The sequence below is a fragment of the Dreissena polymorpha genome, chromosome 8, assembly GCF_020536995.1.
Source record: "Dreissena polymorpha isolate Duluth1 chromosome 8, UMN_Dpol_1.0, whole genome shotgun sequence".
Taxonomy (NCBI): Eukaryota; Metazoa; Mollusca; class Bivalvia; order Myida; family Dreissenidae; genus Dreissena; species Dreissena polymorpha.
Genome location: NC_068362.1, coordinates 41,963,923 through 41,991,279, shown reverse-complemented (window position 1 = coordinate 41,991,279; position 27,357 = coordinate 41,963,923). Strand labels below are relative to the sequence as shown.

The window sequence follows — 27,357 nt, the reverse complement described above, 5'->3', positions numbered from 1 at the left end:
TTTTGTCGAAATTAGGATTCCGAAACACGTTTTTCTACGGTGGGTTCATTCGACAGCGATTTACTTTCTTAGAAGTTGCGAGACGGTATGTTTTTGATTGCAATTATTGGAAGATGACAGATCCATCTTTAAAATGATACCAGGTTCGGAAAAATTGATACGTCGGAAAGGCAAGAAAAATGCTGTGAAAGTTGTCAGTTTTATAATGGGACCCTATGGGAATCGGAATTAGTGTAATATAACCTTTAAAAAGCACATTTACTGCAATGTCAAGGTCACATGGATTCGTCTGCAAGCGAGACAAGTAGAAAATGAATTTTAATGAATGTTTTGATGATTTGGGTGCTAAAATAGATGAGAGTTGTCAATATTTTGGTCCAAATGGATGTTTTAGGTGGTTTTGGACTGTTCCGGATGGGTGGGGGACCTGGTATGGACAAGTAAGGGTAACATTTCCAACAAATCTTAAATGGAAATATTATTATGTCCATAGATTGAAGTTTCAGGTGGAGAGCAAGATGAAAAATATGCAAAATTACATGCATGCAACCCATTTATGCCATTTTTCTCTTTGTTTGTAGGCATGACCGTTTGTCATTGAGCTGTAGATGGTCAACAATCCGCTAGCTGTCTTGCTCTGACTGGTGCACTGGACATGATTTCAATGTGAGTCATCATACTGATTGTTTAATTAACACATGAATTTCAGTTTGTTCGTTAAAGTACTAACTTAGCTGTGTATTTTTACAGTGGACGTAGTGGTACGGTGCAGGTGGTAGACTAGGTATTTCCATATATACACTATGTTTACAGAATTGCGGCCAGTGGAGCAACATAGCTGATGAGTTAATAGCACTAGTTCTTCAGACAAATCACGTTATTTTCAACCTATAAAGCATATTTAGCTGTAGTTGGGGCCAATTAGCTGTAAGATCTGGCTTTTGTTCTGTTAAGCCCTTAGAGTAATGAATTTCAGAGTGAAGACCATAGCGCCTTTTCCTAGTCAAGTATCGGGCAGCTGTAGCCTGCAACCCGGGTGAGTCGCGGTACTTAAGGAATATTCAATTGCGTCTAGAAACCATCTTCAAATATCAGATAAATAATTTAAAAGAAAAACATATCTGACTTAACTTCATTGGAAAATAGCCTTTTTATGACGAAAATCCTTCAATTTTAACTGCGGTATCAACAAAAACAACACCACTGTCCGCCATTGTTGTTTATTTTCCCTCCCGGTTGACTCGCGGTAAATAGGTTAAACGACACTAATATTAAATTTAACATAAAGATCTGACATACTATTCAAAGTAACAATCAATAACGTATATAACAATTAGAACATATGGAATTTAATACATCAAATAAAATAAATATCACAGTTATGTTCAAGCAGTGTCTAATTGTAATTCTCAATATTCAAATAACTGTTCATGTTCATTCATTCTTCTGCGCAATGGGGACACCTGAAGAAGCTATCTCGCCTCAAGAAACGTACATCAGTGCAGAAGCTCAGATGTACCCAATGTGCACACACACTACATTCATCCCATTTCACAAAAACAACCGAAACATCCTTCCTCAATGCAGGTGGACTACTTTTCTTACACACACAGCATACGTCATCTGTGTCACTTTCAAGAGATGAATCTATTAGCTAAATATTGAAGTGTTTATAGAGCCTGACCTATCGAAATAATTTTTAAAAATCGGTGGTGTGTAACCCCTTCACAAAGAGAATAATATTGGTAGTGTCTGACCTAAGCAACCGCAAGCAGACGAACTTAAAAAGTGAAAAAGTTGAAAGGGAAATTTCATTTTAACATGGATTTTTACATAATTTTTGTTTAAAATGATGTTTTAAATCGTTTTTGGGTAGTTACTTACCAAAAATCTATTCATACTGGCAGCAAAAGATGTTTTCTGTCAGATTTCAAAAGTAGGTCACGCAGGTTTGTTTACAAACACAATCCAGAGGGCGCTAATGAAATACCGCGAGTCAAAACGACCCGCGACTCAACCGGGTTTGAGTATATGTCTTTTCAGAAATGCACATGTCTTTTTAAGCATGTCATTGTGTTTGCTTTTAATAAGATAGGCAATAAACTCATAACCTTTAGACAAATGAGCATCTGTAAATTCAGATTTCACTATTTCAGAGTCAGCCAGACCATGATTGAGCTTAAGGGTTGTGCTGCGGATGCAGCCTGTGCAGTTCCGGGAGAAAGTCACTGTCTCGGGCAATGCGGTCTGGTATCAGGTAAGCACTATTGAAAGCCTCACACTTTTGGGGGGTCTGAAGCCTTGTGCTGTCAATGCGATCTGGTTCAAGTACAATAAGAATGCATTCTCAAAGCAGTACTTCATCAGATATGGTTATCTTAAGCTTACAGTTCGCGGGCAGATATGACTTCGATTTGTTCTTGCTAGCAGAACCCCTACAGGCCAAACTATGCGTTAAGCACTATTTTCCACAGCAACCCTTGCAGACAGAAAAACAATACTTAAAATTACTTCTGGCATTTAATTTCTAATTTCCTACATATCTCTTTTGTATGTTTGTTTGCCCTTTTTAACTCTGACATGCCATCTTGCTCACATTGATGGAGCATACCTGTTTTTGTTTAGAGCCAAGTCCCCGGCTGCTCGAGTTTGCCGTGTCAATAATGAGAAAGCCATGGCATGATGTCTCCTCTATGTGTTTCCTTATCTCAGTGTTGAACATAATTGCCAGTTTCAGGGGCCTAAACATTTTATTTTATTAAAGGTCTGGATGATCCTTGCCTGACTGCGGGTTTGTGTACACCTCAATCCGACTCTGTGTCCTGAACAGAGGCCGCAGTGGTGCAGCGCTTGTGGACGATCCATCAACATCCTGAAAGGTCAACACTACACCAAGCTGGGAAAATTGATCCTGATAGTCATCCCCAGGTAGTGGAATGAATGTTCACTGAACTACAGAGGAATCACACCCAAATGACTTTCCTGCCACGACATTAGTGTGGCCACTCGCGTAGGAATTCCTTAGCAAACATGCTCTTTTGCATGGTGACTGTGGACATTTTTGCAAAACTTACGCTTTCAACACTGGATTTTAAAGAGGATACTTAATAAAATGTCGCTAACAGGACTTATTTATATGAGAGAGACTATTTGGATGCGCATTAAGTGTCACTTTGTGTTGTAAGCTGTTGAAGGAGCGATTTGCGCCTTTTTAAGTGTTAATTTTGGGTAGCCGGCTTGTATCGGCTTGAAAGCTGAAAATTATGCCTCTCATCATAATAGCATTAATTTTTGTAATTGCAATGTGTATGTTTAGATTGTAAGTGAAGCTTTTAATAATGATTTTCTTAAAAAACATGATTTTATATGCTGTCAGTGAGTTTTTTATTGAAAAAAGTGCTTAAAATTTTAAAAAAGTCTCCTATTTCATCAAGAAAAGTACACTGATTCACAATCAATACATTTATTTGGGCCTTTTGCTGATATATTGGTGAATTTCGCATGCAATGATACCAGTTTTTGCCATGAAAGTTACGCGTAACAATAATTGGAGACGCAAAATCAGCTGTCGTCACTTAGACTAAAAATCATGCATTCCGACTTGACTGCGGCCAATTTAGTCACCGCTTTAAATGGCCATTTTAAGGCCTTTACCCCCATCCGAATGCACTGAAATTGCATATTCATTGTGGAAATAGTTGAAATCTCATGTGGAGAAAGTTTGAAAAAGATAGGACAAAGTTGAGTTCCCTTAAATTTAAAAAGCACATTTACTGCAATGTCAAGGTCACATGGATTCGTCTGCAAGCGAGACAAGTAGAAAATGAATTTTAATGAATGTTTTGATGATTTGGGTGCTAAAATAGATGAGAGTTGTCAATATTTTGGTCCAAATGGATGTTTTAGGTGGTTTTGGACTGTTCCGGATGGGTGGGGGACCTGGTATGGACAAGTAAGGGTAACATTTCCAACAAATCTTAAATGGAAATATTATTATGTCCATAGATTGAAGTTTCAGGTGGAGAGCAAGATGAAAAATATGCAAAATTACATGCATGCAACCCATTTATGCCATTTTTCTCTTTGTTTGTAGGCATGACCGTTTGTCATTGAGCTGTAGATGGTCAACAATCCGCTAGCTGTCTTGCTCTGACTGGTGCACTGGACATGATTTCAATGTGAGTCATCATACTGATTGTTTAATTAACACATGAATTTCAGTTTGTTCGTTAAAGTACTAACTTAGCTGTGTATTTTTACAGTGGACGTAGTGGTACGGTGCAGGTGGTAGACTAGGTATTTCCATATATACACTATGTTTACAGAATTGCGGCCAGTGGAGCAACATAGCTGATGAGTTAATAGCACTAGTTCTTCAGACAAATCACGTTATTTTCAACCTATAAAGCATATTTAGCTGTAGTTGGGGCCAATTAGCTGTAAGATCTGGCTTTTGTTCTGTTAAGCCCTTAGAGTAATGAATTTCAGAGTGAAGACCATAGCGCCTTTTCCTAGTCAAGTATCGGGCAGCTGTATGTCTTTTCAGAAATGCACATGTCTTTTTAAGCATGTCATTGTGTTTGCTTTTAATAAGATAGGCAATAAACTCATAACCTTTAGACAAATGAGCATCTGTAAATTCAGATTTCACTATTTCAGAGTCAGCCAGACCATGATTGAGCTTAAGGGTTGTGCTGCGGATGCAGCCTGTGCAGTTCCGGGAGAAAGTCACTGTCTCGGGCAATGCGGTCTGGTATCAGGTAAGCACTATTGAAAGCCTCACACTTTTGGGGGGTCTGAAGCCTTGTGCTGTCAATGCGATCTGGTTCAAGTACAATAAGAATGCATTCTCAAAGCAGTACTTCATCAGATATGGTTATCTTAAGCTTACAGTTCGCGGGCAGATATGACTTCGATTTGTTCTTGCTAGCAGAACCCCTACAGGCCAAACTATGCGTTAAGCACTATTTTCCACAGCAACCCTTGCAGACAGAAAAACAATACTTAAAATTACTTCTGGCATTTAATTTCTAATTTCCTACATATCTCTTTTGTATGTTTGTTTGCCCTTTTTAACTCTGACATGCCATCTTGCTCACATTGATGGAGCATACCTGTTTTTGTTTAGAGCCAAGTCCCCGGCTGCTCGAGTTTGCCGTGTCAATAATGAGAAAGCCATGGCATGATGTCTCCTCTATGTGTTTCCTTATCTCAGTGTTGAACATAATTGCCAGTTTCAGGGGCCTAAACATTTTATTTTATTAAAGGTCTGGATGATCCTTGCCTGACTGCGGGTTTGTGTACACCTCAATCCGACTCTGTGTCCTGAACAGAGGCCGCAGTGGTGCAGCGCTTGTGGACGATCCATCAACATCCTGAAAGGTCAACACTACACCAAGCTGGGAAAATTGATCCTGATAGTCATCCCCAGGTAGTGGAATGAATGTTCACTGAACTACAGAGGAATCACACCCAAATGACTTTCCTGCCACGACATTAGTGTGGCCACTCGCGTAGGAATTCCTTAGCAAACATGCTCTTTTGCATGGTGACTGTGGACATTTTTGCAAAACTTACGCTTTCAACACTGGATTTTAAAGAGGATACTTAATAAAATGTCGCTAACAGGACTTATTTATATGAGAGAGACTATTTGGATGCGCATTAAGTGTCACTTTGTGTTGTAAGCTGTTGAAGGAGCGATTTGCGCCTTTTTAAGTGTTAATTTTGGGTAGCCGGCTTGTATCGGCTTGAAAGCTGAAAATTATGCCTCTCATCATAATAGCATTAATTTTTGTAATTGCAATGTGTATGTTTAGATTGTAAGTGAAGCTTTTAATAATGATTTTCTTAAAAAACATGATTTTATATGCTGTCAGTGAGTTTTTTATTGAAAAAAGTGCTTAAAATTTTAAAAAAGTCTCCTATTTCATCAAGAAAAGTACACTGATTCACAATCAATACATTTATTTGGGCCTTTTGCTGATATATTGGTGAATTTCGCATGCAATGATACCAGTTTTTGCCATGAAAGTTACGCGTAACAATAATTGGAGACGCAAAATCAGCTGTCGTCACTTAGACTAAAAATCATGCATTCCGACTTGACTGCGGCCAATTTAGTCACCGCTTTAAATGGCCATTTTAAGGCCTTTACCCCCATCCGAATGCACTGAAATTGCATATTCATTGTGGAAATAGTTGAAATCTCATGTGGAGAAAGTTTGAAAAAGATAGGACAAAGTTGAGTTCCCTTAAATTTAAAAAGCACATTTACTGCAATGTCAAGGTCACATGGATTCGTCTGCAAGCGAGACAAGTAGAAAATGAATTTTAATGAATGTTTTGATGATTTGGGTGCTAAAATAGATGAGAGTTGTCAATATTTTGGTCCAAATGGATGTTTTAGGTGGTTTTGGACTGTTCCGGATGGGTGGGGGACCTGGTATGGACAAGTAAGGGTAACATTTCCAACAAATCTTAAATGGAAATATTATTATGTCCATAGATTGAAGTTTCAGGTGGAGAGCAAGATGAAAAATATGCAAAATTACATGCATGCAACCCATTTATGCCATTTTTCTCTTTGTTTGTAGGCATGACCGTTTGTCATTGAGCTGTAGATGGTCAACAATCCGCTAGCTGTCTTGCTCTGACTGGTGCACTGGACATGATTTCAATGTGAGTCATCATACTGATTGTTTAATTAACACATGAATTTCAGTTTGTTCGTTAAAGTACTAACTTAGCTGTGTATTTTTACAGTGGACGTAGTGGTACGGTGCAGGTGGTAGACTAGGTATTTCCATATATACACTATGTTTACAGAATTGCGGCCAGTGGAGCAACATAGCTGATGAGTTAATAGCACTAGTTCTTCAGACAAATCACGTTATTTTCAACCTATAAAGCATATTTAGCTGTAGTTGGGGCCAATTAGCTGTAAGATCTGGCTTTTGTTCTGTTAAGCCCTTAGAGTAATGAATTTCAGAGTGAAGACCATAGCGCCTTTTCCTAGTCAAGTATCGGGCAGCTGTATGTCTTTTCAGAAATGCACATGTCTTTTTAAGCATGTCATTGTGTTTGCTTTTAATAAGATAGGCAATAAACTCATAACCTTTAGACAAATGAGCATCTGTAAATTCAGATTTCACTATTTCAGAGTCAGCCAGACCATGATTGAGCTTAAGGGTTGTGCTGCGGATGCAGCCTGTGCAGTTCCGGGAGAAAGTCACTGTCTCGGGCAATGCGGTCTGGTATCAGGTAAGCACTATTGAAAGCCTCACACTTTTGGGGGGTCTGAAGCCTTGTGCTGTCAATGCGATCTGGTTCAAGTACAATAAGAATGCATTCTCAAAGCAGTACTTCATCAGATATGGTTATCTTAAGCTTACAGTTCGCGGGCAGATATGACTTCGATTTGTTCTTGCTAGCAGAACCCCTACAGGCCAAACTATGCGTTAAGCACTATTTTCCACAGCAACCCTTGCAGACAGAAAAACAATACTTAAAATTACTTCTGGCATTTAATTTCTAATTTCCTACATATCTCTTTTGTATGTTTGTTTGCCCTTTTTAACTCTGACATGCCATCTTGCTCACATTGATGGAGCATACCTGTTTTTGTTTAGAGCCAAGTCCCCGGCTGCTCGAGTTTGCCGTGTCAATAATGAGAAAGCCATGGCATGATGTCTCCTCTATGTGTTTCCTTATCTCAGTGTTGAACATAATTGCCAGTTTCAGGGGCCTAAACATTTTATTTTATTAAAGGTCTGGATGATCCTTGCCTGACTGCGGGTTTGTGTACACCTCAATCCGACTCTGTGTCCTGAACAGAGGCCGCAGTGGTGCAGCGCTTGTGGACGATCCATCAACATCCTGAAAGGTCAACACTACACCAAGCTGGGAAAATTGATCCTGATAGTCATCCCCAGGTAGTGGAATGAATGTTCACTGAACTACAGAGGAATCACACCCAAATGACTTTCCTGCCACGACATTAGTGTGGCCACTCGCGTAGGAATTCCTTAGCAAACATGCTCTTTTGCATGGTGACTGTGGACATTTTTGCAAAACTTACGCTTTCAACACTGGATTTTAAAGAGGATACTTAATAAAATGTCGCTAACAGGACTTATTTATATGAGAGAGACTATTTGGATGCGCATTAAGTGTCACTTTGTGTTGTAAGCTGTTGAAGGAGCGATTTGCGCCTTTTTAAGTGTTAATTTTGGGTAGCCGGCTTGTATCGGCTTGAAAGCTGAAAATTATGCCTCTCATCATAATAGCATTAATTTTTGTAATTGCAATGTGTATGTTTAGATTGTAAGTGAAGCTTTTAATAATGATTTTCTTAAAAAACATGATTTTATATGCTGTCAGTGAGTTTTTTATTGAAAAAAGTGCTTAAAATTTTAAAAAAGTCTCCTATTTCATCAAGAAAAGTACACTGATTCACAATCAATACATTTATTTGGGCCTTTTGCTGATATATTGGTGAATTTCGCATGCAATGATACCAGTTTTTGCCATGAAAGTTACGCGTAACAATAATTGGAGACGCAAAATCAGCTGTCGTCACTTAGACTAAAAATCATGCATTCCGACTTGACTGCGGCCAATTTAGTCACCGCTTTAAATGGCCATTTTAAGGCCTTTACCCCCATCCGAATGCACTGAAATTGCATATTCATTGTGGAAATAGTTGAAATCTCATGTGGAGAAAGTTTGAAAAAGATAGGACAAAGTTGAGTTCCCTTAAATTTAAAAAGCACATTTACTGCAATGTCAAGGTCACATGGATTCGTCTGCAAGCGAGACAAGTAGAAAATGAATTTTAATGAATGTTTTGATGATTTGGGTGCTAAAATAGATGAGAGTTGTCAATATTTTGGTCCAAATGGATGTTTTAGGTGGTTTTGGACTGTTCCGGATGGGTGGGGGACCTGGTATGGACAAGTAAGGGTAACATTTCCAACAAATCTTAAATGGAAATATTATTATGTCCATAGATTGAAGTTTCAGGTGGAGAGCAAGATGAAAAATATGCAAAATTACATGCATGCAACCCATTTATGCCATTTTTCTCTTTGTTTGTAGGCATGACCGTTTGTCATTGAGCTGTAGATGGTCAACAATCCGCTAGCTGTCTTGCTCTGACTGGTGCACTGGACATGATTTCAATGTGAGTCATCATACTGATTGTTTAATTAACACATGAATTTCAGTTTGTTCGTTAAAGTACTAACTTAGCTGTGTATTTTTACAGTGGACGTAGTGGTACGGTGCAGGTGGTAGACTAGGTATTTCCATATATACACTATGTTTACAGAATTGCGGCCAGTGGAGCAACATAGCTGATGAGTTAATAGCACTAGTTCTTCAGACAAATCACGTTATTTTCAACCTATAAAGCATATTTAGCTGTAGTTGGGGCCAATTAGCTGTAAGATCTGGCTTTTGTTCTGTTAAGCCCTTAGAGTAATGAATTTCAGAGTGAAGACCATAGCGCCTTTTCCTAGTCAAGTATCGGGCAGCTGTATGTCTTTTCAGAAATGCACATGTCTTTTTAAGCATGTCATTGTGTTTGCTTTTAATAAGATAGGCAATAAACTCATAACCTTTAGACAAATGAGCATCTGTAAATTCAGATTTCACTATTTCAGAGTCAGCCAGACCATGATTGAGCTTAAGGGTTGTGCTGCGGATGCAGCCTGTGCAGTTCCGGGAGAAAGTCACTGTCTCGGGCAATGCGGTCTGGTATCAGGTAAGCACTATTGAAAGCCTCACACTTTTGGGGGGTCTGAAGCCTTGTGCTGTCAATGCGATCTGGTTCAAGTACAATAAGAATGCATTCTCAAAGCAGTACTTCATCAGATATGGTTATCTTAAGCTTACAGTTCGCGGGCAGATATGACTTCGATTTGTTCTTGCTAGCAGAACCCCTACAGGCCAAACTATGCGTTAAGCACTATTTTCCACAGCAACCCTTGCAGACAGAAAAACAATACTTAAAATTACTTCTGGCATTTAATTTCTAATTTCCTACATATCTCTTTTGTATGTTTGTTTGCCCTTTTTAACTCTGACATGCCATCTTGCTCACATTGATGGAGCATACCTGTTTTTGTTTAGAGCCAAGTCCCCGGCTGCTCGAGTTTGCCGTGTCAATAATGAGAAAGCCATGGCATGATGTCTCCTCTATGTGTTTCCTTATCTCAGTGTTGAACATAATTGCCAGTTTCAGGGGCCTAAACATTTTATTTTATTAAAGGTCTGGATGATCCTTGCCTGACTGCGGGTTTGTGTACACCTCAATCCGACTCTGTGTCCTGAACAGAGGCCGCAGTGGTGCAGCGCTTGTGGACGATCCATCAACATCCTGAAAGGTCAACACTACACCAAGCTGGGAAAATTGATCCTGATAGTCATCCCCAGGTAGTGGAATGAATGTTCACTGAACTACAGAGGAATCACACCCAAATGACTTTCCTGCCACGACATTAGTGTGGCCACTCGCGTAGGAATTCCTTAGCAAACATGCTCTTTTGCATGGTGACTGTGGACATTTTTGCAAAACTTACGCTTTCAACACTGGATTTTAAAGAGGATACTTAATAAAATGTCGCTAACAGGACTTATTTATATGAGAGAGACTATTTGGATGCGCATTAAGTGTCACTTTGTGTTGTAAGCTGTTGAAGGAGCGATTTGCGCCTTTTTAAGTGTTAATTTTGGGTAGCCGGCTTGTATCGGCTTGAAAGCTGAAAATTATGCCTCTCATCATAATAGCATTAATTTTTGTAATTGCAATGTGTATGTTTAGATTGTAAGTGAAGCTTTTAATAATGATTTTCTTAAAAAACATGATTTTATATGCTGTCAGTGAGTTTTTTATTGAAAAAAGTGCTTAAAATTTTAAAAAAGTCTCCTATTTCATCAAGAAAAGTACACTGATTCACAATCAATACATTTATTTGGGCCTTTTGCTGATATATTGGTGAATTTCGCATGCAATGATACCAGTTTTTGCCATGAAAGTTACGCGTAACAATAATTGGAGACGCAAAATCAGCTGTCGTCACTTAGACTAAAAATCATGCATTCCGACTTGACTGCGGCCAATTTAGTCACCGCTTTAAATGGCCATTTTAAGGCCTTTACCCCCATCCGAATGCACTGAAATTGCATATTCATTGTGGAAATAGTTGAAATCTCATGTGGAGAAAGTTTGAAAAAGATAGGACAAAGTTGAGTTCCCTTATAAAAGCACATTTACTGCAATGTCAAGGTCACATGGATTCGTCTGCAAGCGAGACAAGTAGAAAATGAATTTTAATGAATGTTTTGATGATTTGGGTGCTAAAATAGATGAGAGGTGTCAATATTTTGGTCCAAATGGATGTTTTATGTGGTTTTGGACTGTTCCGGATGGGTGGGGGACCTGGTATGGACAAGTAAGGGTAACATTTCCAACAAATCTTAAATGTAAATATTATTATGTCCATAGATTGAAGTTTCAGGTGGAGAGCAAGATGAAAAATATGCAAAATTACATGCATGCAACCCATTTATGCCATTTTTCTCTTTGTTTGTAGGCCTGACCGTTTGTCCTTGAGCTGTAGATGGTCAACAATCCGCTAGCTGTCTTGCTCTGACTGGTGCACTGGACATGATTTCAATGTGAGTCATCATACTGATTGTTTAATTAACACATGAATTTCAGTTTGTTCGTTAAAGTACTAACTTAGCTGTGTATTTTTACAGTGGACGTAGTGGTACGGTGCAGGTGGTAGACTAGGTATTTCCATATATACACTATGTTTACAGAATTGCGGCCAGTGGAGCAACATAGCTGATGAGTTAATAGCACTAGTTCTTCAGACAAATCACGTTATTTTCAACCTATAAAGCATATTTAGCTGTAGTTGGGGCCAATTAGCTGTAAGATCTGGCTTTTGTTCTGTTAAGCCCTTAGAGTAATGAATTTCAGAGTGAAGACCATAGCGCCTTTTCCTAGTCAAGTATCGGGCAGCTGTATGTCTTTTCAGAAATGCACATGTCTTTTTAAGCATGTCATTGTGTTTGCTTTTAATAAGATAGGCAATAAACTCATAACCTTTAGACAAATGAGCATCTGTAAATCAGATTTCACTATTTCAGAGTCAGCCAGACCATGATTGAGCTTAAGGGTTGTGCTGCGGATGCAGCCTGTGCAGTTCCGGGAGAAAGTCACTGTCTCGGGCAATGCGGTCTGGTATCAGGTAAGCACTATTGAAAGCCTCACACTTTTGGGGGGTCTGAAGCCTTGTGCTGTCAATGCGATCTGGTTCAAGTACAATAAGAATGCATTCTCAAAGCAGTACTTCATCAGATATGGTTATCTCAAGCTTACAGTTCGCGGGCAGATATGACTTCGATTTGTTCTTGCTAGCAGAACCCCTACAGGCCAAACTATGCGTTAAGCACTATTTTCCACAGCAACCCTTGCAGACAGAAAAACAATACTTAAAATTACTTCTGGCATTTAATTTCTAATTTCCTACATATCTCTTTTGTATGTTTGTTTGCCCTTTTTAACTCTGACATGCCATCTTGCTCACATTGATGGAGCATACCTGTTTTTGTTTAGAGCCAAGTCCCCGGCTGCTCGAGTTTGCCGTGTCAATAATGAGAAAGCCATGGCATGATGTCTCCTCTATGTGTTTCCTTATCTCAGTGTTGAACATAATTGCCAGTTTCAGGGGCCTAAACATTTTATTTTATTAAAGGTCTGGATGATCCTTGCCTGACTGCGGGTTTGTGTACACCTCAATCCGACTCTGTGTCCTGAACAGAGGCCGCAGTGGTGCAGCGCTTGTGGACGATCCATCAACATCCTGAAAGGTCAACACTACACCAAGCTGGGAAAATTGATCCTGATAGTCATCCCCAGGTAGTGGAATGAATGTTCACTGAACTACAGAGGAATCACACCCAAATGACTTTCCTGCCACGACATTAGTGTGGCCACTCGCGTAGGAATTCCTTAGCAAACATGCTCTTTTGCATGGTGACTGTGGACATTTTTGCAAAACTTACGCTTTCAACACTGGATTTTAAAGAGAATACTTAATAAAATGTCGCTAACAGGACTTATTTATATGAGAGAGACTATCTGGATGCGCATTAAGTGTCACTTTGTGTCGTAAGCTGTTGAAGGAGCGATTTGCGCCTTTTTAAGTGTTAATTTTGGGTAGCCGGCTTGTATCGGCTTGAAAGCTGAAAATTATGCCTCTCATCATAATAGCATTAATTTTTGTAATTGCAATGTGTATGTTTAGATTGTAAGTGAAGCTTTTAATAATAATTTTCTTAAAAAACATGATTTTATATGCTGTCAGTGAGTTTTTTATTGAAAAAAGTGCTTAAAATTTAAAAAAGTCTCCTATTTCATCAAGAAAAGTACACTGATTCACAATCAATACATTTATTTGGGCCTTTTGCTGATATATTGGTGAATTTCGCATGCAATGATACCAGTTTTTGCCATGAAAGTTACGCGTAACAATAATTGGAGACGCAAAATCAGCTGTCGTCACTTAGACTAAAAATCATGCATTCCGACTTGACTGCGGCCAATTTAGTCACCGCTTTAAATGGCCATTTTAAGGCCTTTACCCCCATCCGAATGCACTGAAATTGCATATTCATTGTGGAAATAGTTGAAATCTCATGTGGAGAAAGTTTGAAAAAGATAGGACAAAGTTGAGTTCCCTTTAAAAAGCACATTTACTGCAATGTCAAGGTCACATGGATTCGTCTGCAAGCGAGACAAGTAGAAAATGAATTTTAATGAATGTTTTGATGATTTGGGTGCTAAAATAGATGAGAGGTGTCAATATTTTGGTCCAAATGGATGTTTTATGTGGTTTTGGACTGTTCCGGATGGGTGGGGGACCTGGTATGGACAAGTAAGGGTAACATTTCCAACAAATCTTAAATGTAAATATTATTATGTCCATAGATTGAAGTTTCAGGTGGAGAGCAAGATGAAAAATATGCAAAATTACATGCATGCAACCCATTTATGCCATTTTTCTCTTTGTTTGTAGGCCTGACCGTTTGTCCTTGAGCCGTAGATGGTCAACAATCCGCTAGCTGTCTTGCTCTGACTGGTGCACTGGACATGATTTCAATGTGAGTCATCATACTGATTGTTTAATTAACACATGAATTTCAGTTTGTTCGTTAAAGTACTAACTTAGCTGTGTATTTTTACAGTGGACGTAGTGGTGCGGTGCAGGTGGTAGACTAGGTATTTCCATATATACACTATGTTTACAGAATTGCGGCCAGTGGAGCAACATAGCTGATGAGTTAATAGCACTAGTTCTTCAGACAAATAACTTTATTTTCAACCTATAAAGCATATTTAGCTGTAGGTGGGGCCAATTAGCTGTAAGATCTGGCTTTTGTTCTGTTAAGCCCTTAGAGTAATGAATTTCAGAGTGAAGACCATAGCGCCTTTTCCTAGTCAAGTATCGGGCAGCTGTATGTCTTTTCAGAAATGCACATGTCTTTTTAAGCATGTCATTGTGTTTGCTTTTAATAAGATAGGCAATAAACTCATAACCTTTAGACAAATGAGCATCTGTAAAATCAGATTTCACTATTTCAGAGTCAGCCAGACCATGATTGAGCTTAAGGGTTGTGCTGCGGATGCAGCCTGTGCAGTTCCGGGAGAAAGTCACTGTCTCGGGCAATGCGGTCTGGTATCAGGTAAGCACTATTGAAAGCCTCACACTTTTGGGGGGTCTGAAGCCTTGTGCTGTCAATGCGATCTGGTTCAAGTACAATAAGAATGCATTCTCAAAGCAGTACTTCATCAAATATGGTTATCTCAAGCTTACAGTTCGCGGGCAGATATGACTTCGATTTGTTCTTGCTAGCAGAACCCCTACAGGCCAAACTATGCGTTAAGCACTATTTTCCACAGCAACCCTTGCAGACAGAAAAACAATACTTAAAATTACTTCTGGCATTTAATTTCTAATTTCCTACATATCTCTTTTGTATGTTTGTTTGCCCTTTTTAACTCTGACATGCCATCTTGCTCACATTGATGGAGCATACCTGTTTTTGTTTAGAGCCAAGTCCCCGGCTGCTCGAGTTTGCCGTGTCAATAATGAGAAAGCCATGGCATGATGTCTCCTCTATGTGTTTCCTTATCTCAGTGTTGAACATAATTGCCAGTTTCAGGGGCCTAAACATTTTATTTTATTAAAGGTCTGGATGATCCTTGCCTGACTGCGGGTTTGTGTACACCTCAATCCGACTCTGTGTCCTGAACAGAGGCCGCAGTGGTGCAGCGCTTGTGGACGATCCATCAACATCCTGAAAGGTCAACACTACACCAAGCTGGGAAATTGATCCTGATAGTCATCCCCAGGTAGTGGAATGAATGTTCACTGAACTACAGAGGAATCACACCCAAATGACTTTCCTGCCACGACATTAGTGTGGCCACTCGCGTAGGAATTCCTTAGCAAACATGCTCTTTTGCATGGTGACTGTGGACATTTTTGCAAAACTTACGCTTTCAACACTGGATTTTAAAGAGAATACTTAATAAAATGTCGCTAACAGGACTTATTTATATGAGAGAGACTATCTGGATGCGCATTAAGTGTCACTTTGTGTCGTAAGCTGTTGAAGGAGCGATTTGCGCCTTTTTAAGTGTTAATTTTGGGTAGCTGGCTTGTATCGGCTTGAAAGCTGAAAATTATGCCTCTCATCATAATAGCATTAATTTTTGTAATTGCAATGTGTATGTTTAGATTGTAAGTGAAGCTTTTAATAATAATTTTCTTAAAAAACATGATTTTATATGCTGTCAGTGAGTTTTTTATTGAAAAAAGTGCTTAAAATTTAAAAAAAGTCTCCTATTTCATCAAGAAAAGTACACTGATTCACAATCAATACATTTATTTGGGCCTTTTGCTGATATATTGGTGAATTTCGCATGCAATGATACCAGTTTTTGCCATGAAAGTTACGCGTAACAATAATTGGAGACGCAAAATCAGCTGTCGTCACTTAGACTAAAAATCATGCATTCCGACTTGACTGCGGCCAATTTAGTCACCGCTTTAAATGGCCATTTTAAGGCCTTTACCCCCATCCGAATGCACTGAAATTGCATATTCATTGTGGAAATAGTTGAAATCTCATGTGGAGAAAGTTTGAAAAAGATAGGACAAAGTTGAGTTCCCTTTAAAAAGCACATTTACTGCAATGTCAAGGTCACATGGATTCGTCTGCAAGCGAGACAAGTAGAAAATGAATTTTAATGAATGTTTTGATGATTTGGGTGCTAAAATAGATGAGAGGTGTCAATATTTTGGTCCAAATGGATGTTTTATGTGGTTTTGGACTGTTCCGGATGGGTGGGGGACCTGGTATGGACAAGTAAGGGTAACATTTCCAACAAATCTTAAATGTAAATATTATTATGTCCATAGATTGAAGTTTCAGGTGGAGAGCAAGATGAAAAATATGCAAAATTACATGCATGCAACCCATTTATGCCATTTTTCTCTTTGTTTGTAGGCCTGACCGTTTGTCCTTGAGCCGTAGATGGTCAACAATCCGCTAGCTGTCTTGCTCTGACTGGTGCACTGGACATGATTTCAATGTGAGTCATCATACTGATTGTTTAATTAACACATGAATTTCAGTTTGTTCGTTAAAGTACTAACTTAGCTGTGTATTTTTACAGTGGACGTAGTGGTGCGGTGCAGGTGGTAGACTAGGTATTTCCATATATACACTATGTTTACAGAATTGCGGCCAGTGGAGCAACATAGCTGATGAGTTAATAGCACTAGTTCTTCAGACAAATAACTTTATTTTCAACCTATAAAGCATATTTAGCTGTAGGTGGGGCCAATTAGCTGTAAGATCTGGCTTTTGTTCTGTTAAGCCCTTAGAGTAATGAATTTCAGAGTGAAGACCATAGCGCCTTTTCCTAGTCAAGTATCGGGCAGCTGTATGTCTTTTCAGAAATGCACATGTCTTTTTAAGCATGTCATTGTGTTTGCTTTTAATAAGATAGGCAATAAACTCATAACCTTTAGACAAATGAGCATCTGTAAAATCAGATTTCACTATTTCAGAGTCAGCCAGACCATGATTGAGCTTAAGGGTTGTGCTGCGGATGCAGCCTGTGCAGTTCCGGGAGAAAGTCACTGTCTCGGGCAATGCGGTCTGGTATCAGGTAAGCACTATTGAAAGCCTCACACTTTTGGGGGGTCTGAAGCCTTGTGCTGTCAATGCGATCTGGTTCAAGTACAATAAGAATGCATTCTCAAAGCAGTACTTCATCAAATATGGTTATCTCAAGCTTACAGTTCGCGGGCAGATATGACTTCGATTTGTTCTTGCTAGCAGAACCCCTACAGGCCAAACTATGCGTTAAGCACTATTTTCCACAGCAACCCTTGCAGACAGAAAAACAATACTTAAAATTACTTCTGGCATTTAATTTCTAATTTCCTACATATCTCTTTTGTATGTTTGTTTGCCCTTTTTAACTCTGACATGCCATCTTGCTCACATTGATGGAGCATACCTGTTTTTGTTTAGAGCCAAGTCCCCGGCTGCTCGAGTTTGCCGTGTCAATAATGAGAAAGCCATGGCATGATGTCTCCTCTATGTGTTTCCTTATCTCAGTGTTGAACATAATTGCCAGTTTCAGGGGCCTAAACATTTTATTTTATTAAAGGTCTGGATGATCCTTGCCTGACTGCGGGTTTGTGTACACCTCAATCCGACTCTGTGTCCTGAACAGAGGCCGCAGTGGTGCAGCGCTTGTGGACGATCCATCAACATCCTGAAAGGTCAACACTACACCAAGCTGGGAAAATTGATCCTGATAGTCATCCCCAGGTAGTGGAATGAATGTTCACTGAACTACAGAGGAATCACACCCAAATGACTTTCCTGCCACGACATTAGTGTGGCCACTCGCGTAGGAATTCCTTAGCAAACATGCTCTTTTGCATGGTGACTGTGGACATTTTTGCAAAACTTACGCTTTCAACTCTGGATTTTAAAGAGAATACTTAATAAAATGTCGCTAACAGGACTTATTTATATGAGAGAGACTATCTGGATGCGCATTAAGTGTCACTTTGTGTCGTAAGCTGTTGAAGGAGCGATTTGCGCCTTTTTAAGTGTTAATTTTGGGTAGCTGGCTTGTATCGGCTTGAAAGCTGAAAATTATGCCTCTCATCATAATAGCATTAATTTTTGTAATTGCAATGTGTATGTTTAGATTGTAAGTGAAGCTTTTAATAATAATTTTCTTAAAAAACATGATTTTATATGCTGTCAGTGAGTTTTTTATTGAAAAAAGTGCTTAAAATTTAAAAAAAGTCTCCTATTTCATCAAGAAAAGTACACTGATTCACAATCAATACATTTATTTGGGCCTTTTGCTGATATATTGGTGAATTTCGCATGCAATGATACCAGTTTTTGCCATGAAAGTTACGCGTAACAATAATTGGAGACGCAAAATCAGCTGTCGTCACTTAGACTAAAAATCATGCATTCCGACTTGACTGCGGCCAATTTAGTCACCGCTTTAAATGGCCATTTTAAGGCCTTTACCCCCATCCGAATGCACTGAAATTGCATATTCATTGTGGAAATAGTTGAAATCTCATGTGGAGAAAGTTTGAAAAAGATAGGACAAAGTTGAGTTCCCTTTAAAAAGCACATTTACTGCAATGTCAAGGTCACATGGATTCGTCTGCAAGCGAGACAAGTAGAAAATGAATTTTAATGAATGTTTTGATGATTTGGGTGCTAAAATAGATGAGAGGTGTCAATATTTTGGTCCAAATGGATGTTTTATGTGGTTTTGGACTGTTCCGGATGGGTGGGGGACCTGGTATGGACAAGTAAGGGTAACATTTCCAACAAATCTTAAATGTAAATATTATTATGTCCATAGATTGAAGTTTCAGGTGGAGAGCAAGATGAAAAATATGCAAAATTACATGCATGCAACCCATTTATGCCATTTTTCTCTTTGTTTGTAGGCCTGACCGTTTGTCCTTGAGCCGTAGATGGTCAACAATCCGCTAGCTGTCTTGCTCTGACTGGTGCACTGGACATGATTTCAATGTGAGTCATCATACTGATTGTTTAATTAACACATGAATTTCAGTTTGTTCGTTAAAGTACTAACTTAGCTGTGTATTTTTACAGTGGACGTAGTGGTGCGGTGCAGGTGGTAGACTAGGTATTTCCATATATACACTATGTTTACAGAATTGCGGCCAGTGGAGCAACATAGCTGATGAGTTAATAGCACTAGTTCTTCAGACAAATAACTTTATTTTCAACCTATAAAGCATATTTAGCTGTAGGTGGGGCCAATTAGCTGTAAGATCTGGCTTTTGTTCTGTTAAGCCCTTAGAGTAATGAATTTCAGAGTGAAGACCATAGCGCCTTTTCCTAGTCAAGTATCGGGCAGCTGTATGTCTTTTCAGAAATGCACATGTCTTTTTAAGCATGTCATTGTGTTTGCTTTTAATAAGATAGGCAATAAACTCATAACCTTTAGACAAATGAGCATCTGTAAAATCAGATTTCACTATTTCAGAGTCAGCCAGACCATGATTGAGCTTAAGGGTTGTGCTGCGGATGCAGCCTGTGCAGTTCCGGGAGAAAGTCACTGTCTCGGGCAATGCGGTCTGGTATCAGGTAAGCACTATTGAAAGCCTCACACTTTTGGGGGGTCTGAAGCCTTGTGCTGTCAATGCGATCTGGTTCAAGTACAATAAGAATGCATTCTCAAAGCAGTACTTCATCAAATATGGTTATCTCAAGCTTACAGTTCGCGGGCAGATATGACTTCGATTTGTTCTTGCTAGCAGAACCCCTACAGGCCAAACTATGCGTTAAGCACTATTTTCCACAGCAACCCTTGCAGTCAGAAAAACAATACTTAAAATTACTTCTGGCATTTAATTTCTAATTTCCTACATATCTCTTTTGTATGTTTGTTTGCCCTTTTTAACTCTGACATGCCATCTTGCTCACATTGATGGAGCATACCTGTTTTTGTTTAGAGCCAAGTCCCCGGCTGCTCGAGTTTGCCGTGTCAATAATGAGAAAGCAATGGCATGATGTCTCCTCTATGTGTTTCCTTATCTCAGTGTTGAACATAATTGCCAGTTTCAGGGGCCTAAACATTTTATTTTATTAAAGGTCTGGATGATCCTTGCCTGACTGCGGGTTTGTGTACACCTCAATCCGACTCTGTGTCCTGAACAGAGGCCGCAGTGGTGCAGCGCTTGTGGACGATCCATCAACATCCTGAAAGGTCAACACTACACCAAGCTGGGAATATTGATCCTGATAGTCATCCCCAGGTAGTGGAATGAATGTTCACTGAACTACAGAGGAATCACACCCAAATGACTTCCCTGCCACGACATTAGTGTGGCCACTCGCGTAGGAATTCCTTAGCAAACATGCTCTTTTGCATGGTGACTGTGGACATTTTTGCAAAACTTACGCTTTCAACACTGGATTTTAAAGAGAATACTTAATAAAATGTCGCTAACAGGACTTATTTATATGAGAGAGACTATCTGGATGCGCATTAAGTGTCACTTTGTGTCGTAAGCTGTTGAAGGAGCGATTTGCGCCTTTTTAAGTGTTAATTTTGGGTAGCCGGCTTGTATCGGCTTGAAAGCTGAAAATTATGCCTCTCATCATAATAGCATTAATTTTTGTAATTGCAATGTGTATGTTTAGATTGTAAGTGAAGCTTTTAATAATAATTTTCTTAAAAAACATGATTTTATATGCTGTCAGTGAGTTTTTTATTGAAAAAAGTGCTTAAAATTTAAAAAAAGTCTCCTATTTCATCAAGAAAAGTACACTGATTCACAATCAATACATTTATTTGGGCCTTTTGCTGATATATTGGTGAATTTCGCATGCAATGATACCAGTTTTTGCCATGAAAGTTACGCGTAACAATAATTGGAGACGCAAAATCAGCTGTCGTCACTTAGACTAAAAATCATGCATTCCGACTTGACTGCGGCCAATTTAGTCACCGCTTTAAATGGCCATTTTAAGGCCTTTACCCCCATCCGAATGCACTGAAATTGCATATTCATTGTGGAAATAGTTGAAATCTCATGTGGAGAAAGTTTGAAAAAGATAGGACAAAGTTGAGTTCCCTTTAAAAAGCACATTTACTGCAATGTCAAGGTCACATGGATTCGTCTGCAAGCGAGACAAGTAGAAAATGAATTTAATGAATGTTTTGATGATTTGGGTGCTAAAATAGATGAGAGGTGTCAATATTTTGGTCCAAATGGATGTTTTATGTGGTTTTGGACTGTTCCGGATGGGTGGGGGACCTGGTATGGACAAGTAAGGGTAACATTTCCAACAAATCTTAAATGTAAATATTATTATGTCCATAGATTGAAGTTTCAGGTGGAGAGCAAGATGAAAAATATGCAAAATTACATGCATGCAACCCATTTATGCCATTTTTCTCTTTGTTTGTAGGCCTGACCGTTTGTCCTTGAGCCGTAGATGGTCAACAATCCGCTAGCTGTCTTGCTCTGACTGGTGCACTGGACATGATTTCAATGTGAGTCATCATACTGATTGTTTAATTAACACATGAATTTCAGTTTGTTCGTTAAAGTACTAACTTAGCTGTGTATTTTTACAGTGGACGTAGTGGTGCGGTGCAGGTGGTAGACTAGGTATTTCCATATATACACTATGTTTACAGAATTGCGGCCAGTGGAGCAACATAGCTGATGAGTTAATAGCACTAGTTCTTCAGACAAATAACTTTATTTTCAACCTATAAAGCATATTTAGCTGTAGGTGGGGCCAATTAGCTGTAAGATCTGGCTTTTGTTCTGTTAAGCCCTTAGAGTAATGAATTTCAGAGTGAAGACCATAGCGCCTTTTCCTAGTCAAGTATCGGGCAGCTGTATGTCTTTTCAGAAATGCACATGTCTTTTTAAGCATGTCATTGTGTTTGCTTTTAATAAGATAGGCAATAAACTCATAACCTTTAGACAAATGAGCATCTGTAAAATCAGATTTCACTATTTCAGAGTCAGCCAGACCATGATTGAGCTTAAGGGTTGTGCTGCGGATGCAGCCTGTGCAGTTCCGGGAGAAAGTCACTGTCTCGGGCAATGCGGTCTGGTATCAGGTAAGCACTATTGAAAGCCTCACACTTTTGGGGGGTCTGAAGCCTTGTGCTGTCAATGCGATCTGGTTCAAGTACAATAAGAATGCATTCTCAAAGCAGTACTTCATCAAATATGGTTATCTCAAGCTTACAGTTCGCGGGCAGATATGACTTCGATTTGTTCTTGCTAGCAGAACCCCTACAGGCCAAACTATGCGTTAAGCACTATTTTCCACAGCAACCCTTGCAGACAGAAAAACAATACTTAAAATTACTTCTGGCATTTAATTTCTAATTTCCTACATATCTCTTTTGTATGTTTGTTTGCCCTTTTTAACTCTGACATGCCATCTTGCTCACATTGATGGAGCATACCTGTTTTTGTTTAGAGCCAAGTCCCCGGCTGCTCGAGTTTGCCGTGTCAATAATGAGAAAGCCATGGCATGATGTCTCCTCTATGTGTTTCCTTATCTCAGTGTTGAACATAATTGCCAGTTTCAGGGGCCTAAACATTTTATTTTATTAAAGGTCTGGATGATCCTTGCCTGACTGCGGGTTTGTGTACACCTCAATCCGACTCTGTGTCCTGAACAGAGGCCGCAGTGGTGCAGCGCTTGTGGACGATCCATCAACATCCTGAAAGGTCAACACTACACCAAGCTGGGAAAATTGATCCTGATAGTCATCCCCAGGTAGTGGAATGAATGTTCACTGAACTACAGAGGAATCACACCCAAATGACTTTCCTGCCACGACATTAGTGTGGCCACTCGCGTAGGAATTCCTTAGCAAACATGCTCTTTTGCATGGTGACTGTGGACATTTTTGCAAAACTTACGCTTTCAACTCTGGATTTTAAAGAGAATACTTAATAAAATGTCGCTAACAGGACTTATTTATATGAGAGAGACTATCTGGATGCGCATTAAGTGTCACTTTGTGTCGTAAGCTGTTGAAGGAGCGATTTGCGCCTTTTTAAGTGTTAATTTTGGGTAGCTGGCTTGTATCAGGCTTGAAAGCTGAAAATTATGCCTCTCATCATAATAGCATTAATTTTTGTAATTGCAATGTGTATGTTTAGATTGTAAGTGAAGCTTTTAATAATAATTTTCTTAAAAAACATGATTTTATATGCTGTCAGTGAGTTTTTTATTGAAAAAAGTGCTTAAAATTTAAAAAAAGTCTCCTATTTCATCAAGAAAAGTACACTGATTCACAATCAATACATTTATTTGGGCCTTTTGCTGATATATTGGTGAATTTCGCATGCAATGATACCAGTTTTTGCCATGAAAGTTACGCGTAACAATAATTGGAGACGCAAAATCAGCTGTCGTCACTTAGACTAAAAATCATGCATTCCGACTTGACTGCGGCCAATTTAGTCACCGCTTTAAATGGCCATTTTAAGGCCTTTACCCCCATCCGAATGCACTGAAATTGCATATTCATTGTGGAAATAGTTGAAATCTCATGTGGAGAAAGTTTGAAAAAGATAGGACAAAGTTGAGTTCCCTTAAAAAAGCACATTTACTGCAATGTCAAGGTCACATGGATTCGTCTGCAAGCGAGACAAGTAGAAAATGAATTTTAATGAATGTTTTGATGATTTGGGTGCTAAAATAGATGAGAGGTGTCAATATTTTGGTCCAAATGGATGTTTTATGTGGTTTTGGACTGTTCCGGATGGGTGGGGGACCTGGTATGGACAAGTAAGGGTAACATTTCCAACAAATCTTAAATGTAAATATTATTATGTCCATAGATTGAAGTTTCAGGTGGAGAGCAAGATGAAAAATATGCAAAATTACATGCATGCAACCCATTTATGCCATTTTTCTCTTTGTTTGTAGGCCTGACCGTTTGTCCTTGAGCCGTAGATGGTCAACAATCCGCTAGCTGTCTTGCTCTGACTGGTGCACTGGACATGATTTCAATGTGAGTCATCATACTGATTGTTTAATTAACACATGAATTTCAGTTTGTTCGTTAAAGTACTAACTTAGCTGTGTATTTTTACAGTGGACGTAGTGGTGCGGTGCAGGTGGTAGACTAGGTATTTCCATATATACACTATGTTTACAGAATTGCGGCCAGTGGAGCACATAGCTGATGAGTTAATAGCACTAGTTCTTCAGACAAATAACTTTATTTTCAACCTATAAAGCATATTTAGCTGTAGGTGGGGCCAATTAGCTGTAAGATCTGGCTTTTGTTCTGTTAAGCCCTTAGAGTAATGAATTTCAGAGTGAAGACCATAGCGCCTTTTCCTAGTCAAGTATCGGGCAGCTGTATGTCTTTTCAGAAATGCACATGTCTTTTTAAGCATGTCATTGTGTTTGCTTTTAATAAGATAGGCAATAAACTCATAACCTTTAGACAAATGAGCATCTGTAAAATCAGATTTCACTATTTCAGAGTCAGCCAGACCATGATTGAGCTTAAGGGTTGTGCTGCGGATGCAGCCTGTGCAGTTCCGGGAGAAAGTCACTGTCTCGGGCAATGCGGTCTGGTATCAGGTAAGCACTATTGAAAGCCTCACACTTTTGGGGGGTCTGAAGCCTTGTGCTGTCAATGCGATCTGGTTCAAGTACAATAAGAATGCATTCTCAAAGCAGTACTTCATCAAATATGGTTATCTCAAGCTTACAGTTCGCGGGCAGATATGACTTCGATTTGTTCTTTCTAGCAGAACCCCTACAGGCCAAACTATGCGTTAAGCACTATTTTCCACAGCAACCCTTGCAGACAGAAAAACAATACTTAAAATTACTTCTGGCATTTAATTTCTAATTTCCTACATATCTCTTTTGTATGTTTGTTTGCCCTTTTTAACTCTGACATGCCATCTTGCTCACATTGATGGAGCATACCTGTTTTTGTTTAGAGCCAAGTCCCCGGCTGCTCGAGTTTGCCGTGTCAATAATGAGAAAGCCATGGCATGATGTCTCCTCTATGTGTTTCCTTATCTCAGTGTTGAACATAATTGCCAGTTTCAGGGGCCTAAACATTTTATTTTATTAAAGGTCTGGATGATCCTTGCCTGACTGCGGGTTTGTGTACACCTCAATCCGACTCTGTGTCCTGAACAGAGGCCGCAGTGGTGCAGCGCTTGTGGACGATCCATCAACATCCTGAAAGGTCAACACTACACCAAGCTGGGAAAATTGATCCTGATAGTCATCCCCAGGTAGTGGAATGAATGTTCACTGAACTACAGAGGAATCACACCCAAATGACTTTCCTGCCAGGACATTAGTGTGGCCACTCGCGTAGGAATTCCTTAGCAAACATGCTCTTTTGCATGGTGACTGTGGACATTTTTGCAAAACTTACGCTTTCAACTCTGGATTTTAAAGAGAATACTTAATAAAATGTCGCTAACAGGACTTATTTATATGAGAGAGACTATCTGGATGCGCATTAAGTGTCACTTTGTGTCGTAAGCTGTTGAAGGAGCGATTTGCGCCTTTTTAAGTGTTAATTTTGGGTAGCTGGCTTGTATCGGCTTGAAAGCTGAAAATTATGCCTCTCATCATAATAGCATTAATTTTTGTAATTGCAATGTGTATGTTTAGATTGTAAGTGAAGCTTTTAATAATAATTTTCTTAAAAAACATGATTTTATATGCTGTCAGTGAGTTTTTTATTGAAAAAAGTGCTTAAAATTTAAAAAAAGTCTCCTATTTCATCAAGAAAAGTACACTGATTCACAATCAATACATTTATTTGGGCCTTTTGCTGATATATTGGTGAATTTCGCATGCAATGATACCAGTTTTTGCCATGAAAGTTACGCGTAACAATAATTGGAGACGCAAAATCAGCTGTCGTCACTTAGACTAAAAATCATGCATTCCGACTTGACTGCGGCCAATTTAGTCACCGCTTTAAATGGCCATTTTAAGGCCTTTACCCCCATCCGAATGCACTGAAATTGCATATTCATTGTGGAAATAGTTGAAATCTCATGTGGAGAAAGTTTGAAAAAGATAGGACAAAGTTGAGTTCCCTTAAAGGTTACATTACACTAAATCATTGTGTATCCCTCCGTGGTCCATTCGAAAGTAGTGCCTATTTCTAAAGAGTTCCTTTTCTCTTCTTGAATATAAGCCATTTAACAATGTGAGACATGTCTTTTGTGGTTATTTGTAATATCCTGTATGTGTCTGGAGTACTTTGATGCCTTGGATTGGAAGCTAACTTAAAAGATGAACTTTTGAGGGTGTGTTTTCTATTGTGTGGGGCTTTTGTCGAAATTAGGATTCCGAAACACGTTTTTCTACGGTGGGTTCATTCGACAGCGATTTACTTTCTTAGAAGTTGCGAGACGGTATGTTTTTGATTGCAATTATTGGAAGATGACAGATCCATCTTTAAAATGATACCAGGTTCGGAAAAATTGATACGTCGGAAAGGCAAGAAAAATGCTGTGAAAGTTGTCAGTTTTATAATGGGACCCTATGGGAATCGGAATTAGTGTAATATTACCTGAAATATTGACCTTCGCAAAAACCTCCTTTTTGGAGATCCAAAATATCCTTGCAAGGGAGCTGTTGCTAGTTTCAATTTTCAATGTTTTTTTTTACAATATTTTGAGACATTCTTTCTTAAATCTAACACAAGAAATACCTTTTATAAATTCCTAATCGATTTTTAAAGACCATAGGTTACCCATACCCTAAAGATATGTAATTTTTCCCCCTTTCACTGATATGTGCTCGGTACGACTAAAGAGCGTATATTACTATATTCGCGAAAGGGGCGAATATCAACAGATATCGGCTGTTTTAAAATGGTTTTCTAACATTTTTGATATGGAAATTCTTCTATGAATATAATTCTTCATGATGTATTTATTCTGTTAAGATCGAGTGAACATTTAAGTGGTTTTTCGTGACATTTGTGAAATGTCTATGTAGTCTTTGTAGAGCTCTTTTTCAGCGGTCATGTTTTGTTTTTGTTAATTATTTGTATTCTAATTTCTATTTAATTGTTATAAATTTTATATAAGCTGATATGTCTTACTTTTTTAATAAGCTATGACAGATTTTGAAATGTTCATACGTTAGTATGTTAAAGTGATATTATAGGAATATTACAGTTTATAGGTGTCTATCGCAACC

At 38.9% G+C, this 27,357-nt stretch overlaps 1 long non-coding RNA gene across 43 annotated transcripts; it reads left to right on the top strand.

The window, feature by feature from the left end:
- LOC127841704 (uncharacterized) lies at positions 1 to 25,858 on the top strand. 43 transcript variants are annotated; one of them, XR_008031228.1, is made up of 21 exons: positions 1 to 666; positions 9,666 to 9,766; positions 10,274 to 10,437; positions 11,598 to 11,682; positions 12,163 to 12,263; positions 12,771 to 12,934; positions 14,094 to 14,178; positions 14,660 to 14,760; positions 15,268 to 15,430; positions 16,591 to 16,675; positions 17,157 to 17,257; positions 17,765 to 17,928; positions 19,089 to 19,173; positions 19,655 to 19,755; positions 20,263 to 20,426; positions 21,586 to 21,670; positions 22,152 to 22,252; positions 22,760 to 22,923; positions 24,085 to 24,169; positions 24,650 to 24,750; positions 25,258 to 25,858. It is a non-coding gene; the product is annotated as an uncharacterized LOC127841704 (long non-coding RNA). The 43 variants fall into 43 exon arrangements; XR_008031225.1 differs by lacking the exon at positions 9,666 to 9,766 and adding an exon at positions 7,163 to 7,263; XR_008031236.1 differs by lacking the exons at positions 9,666 to 9,766; positions 10,274 to 10,437 and adding exons at positions 7,163 to 7,263; positions 7,771 to 7,934.
- Positions 25,859 to 27,357: the final 1,499 nt, after the last annotated feature.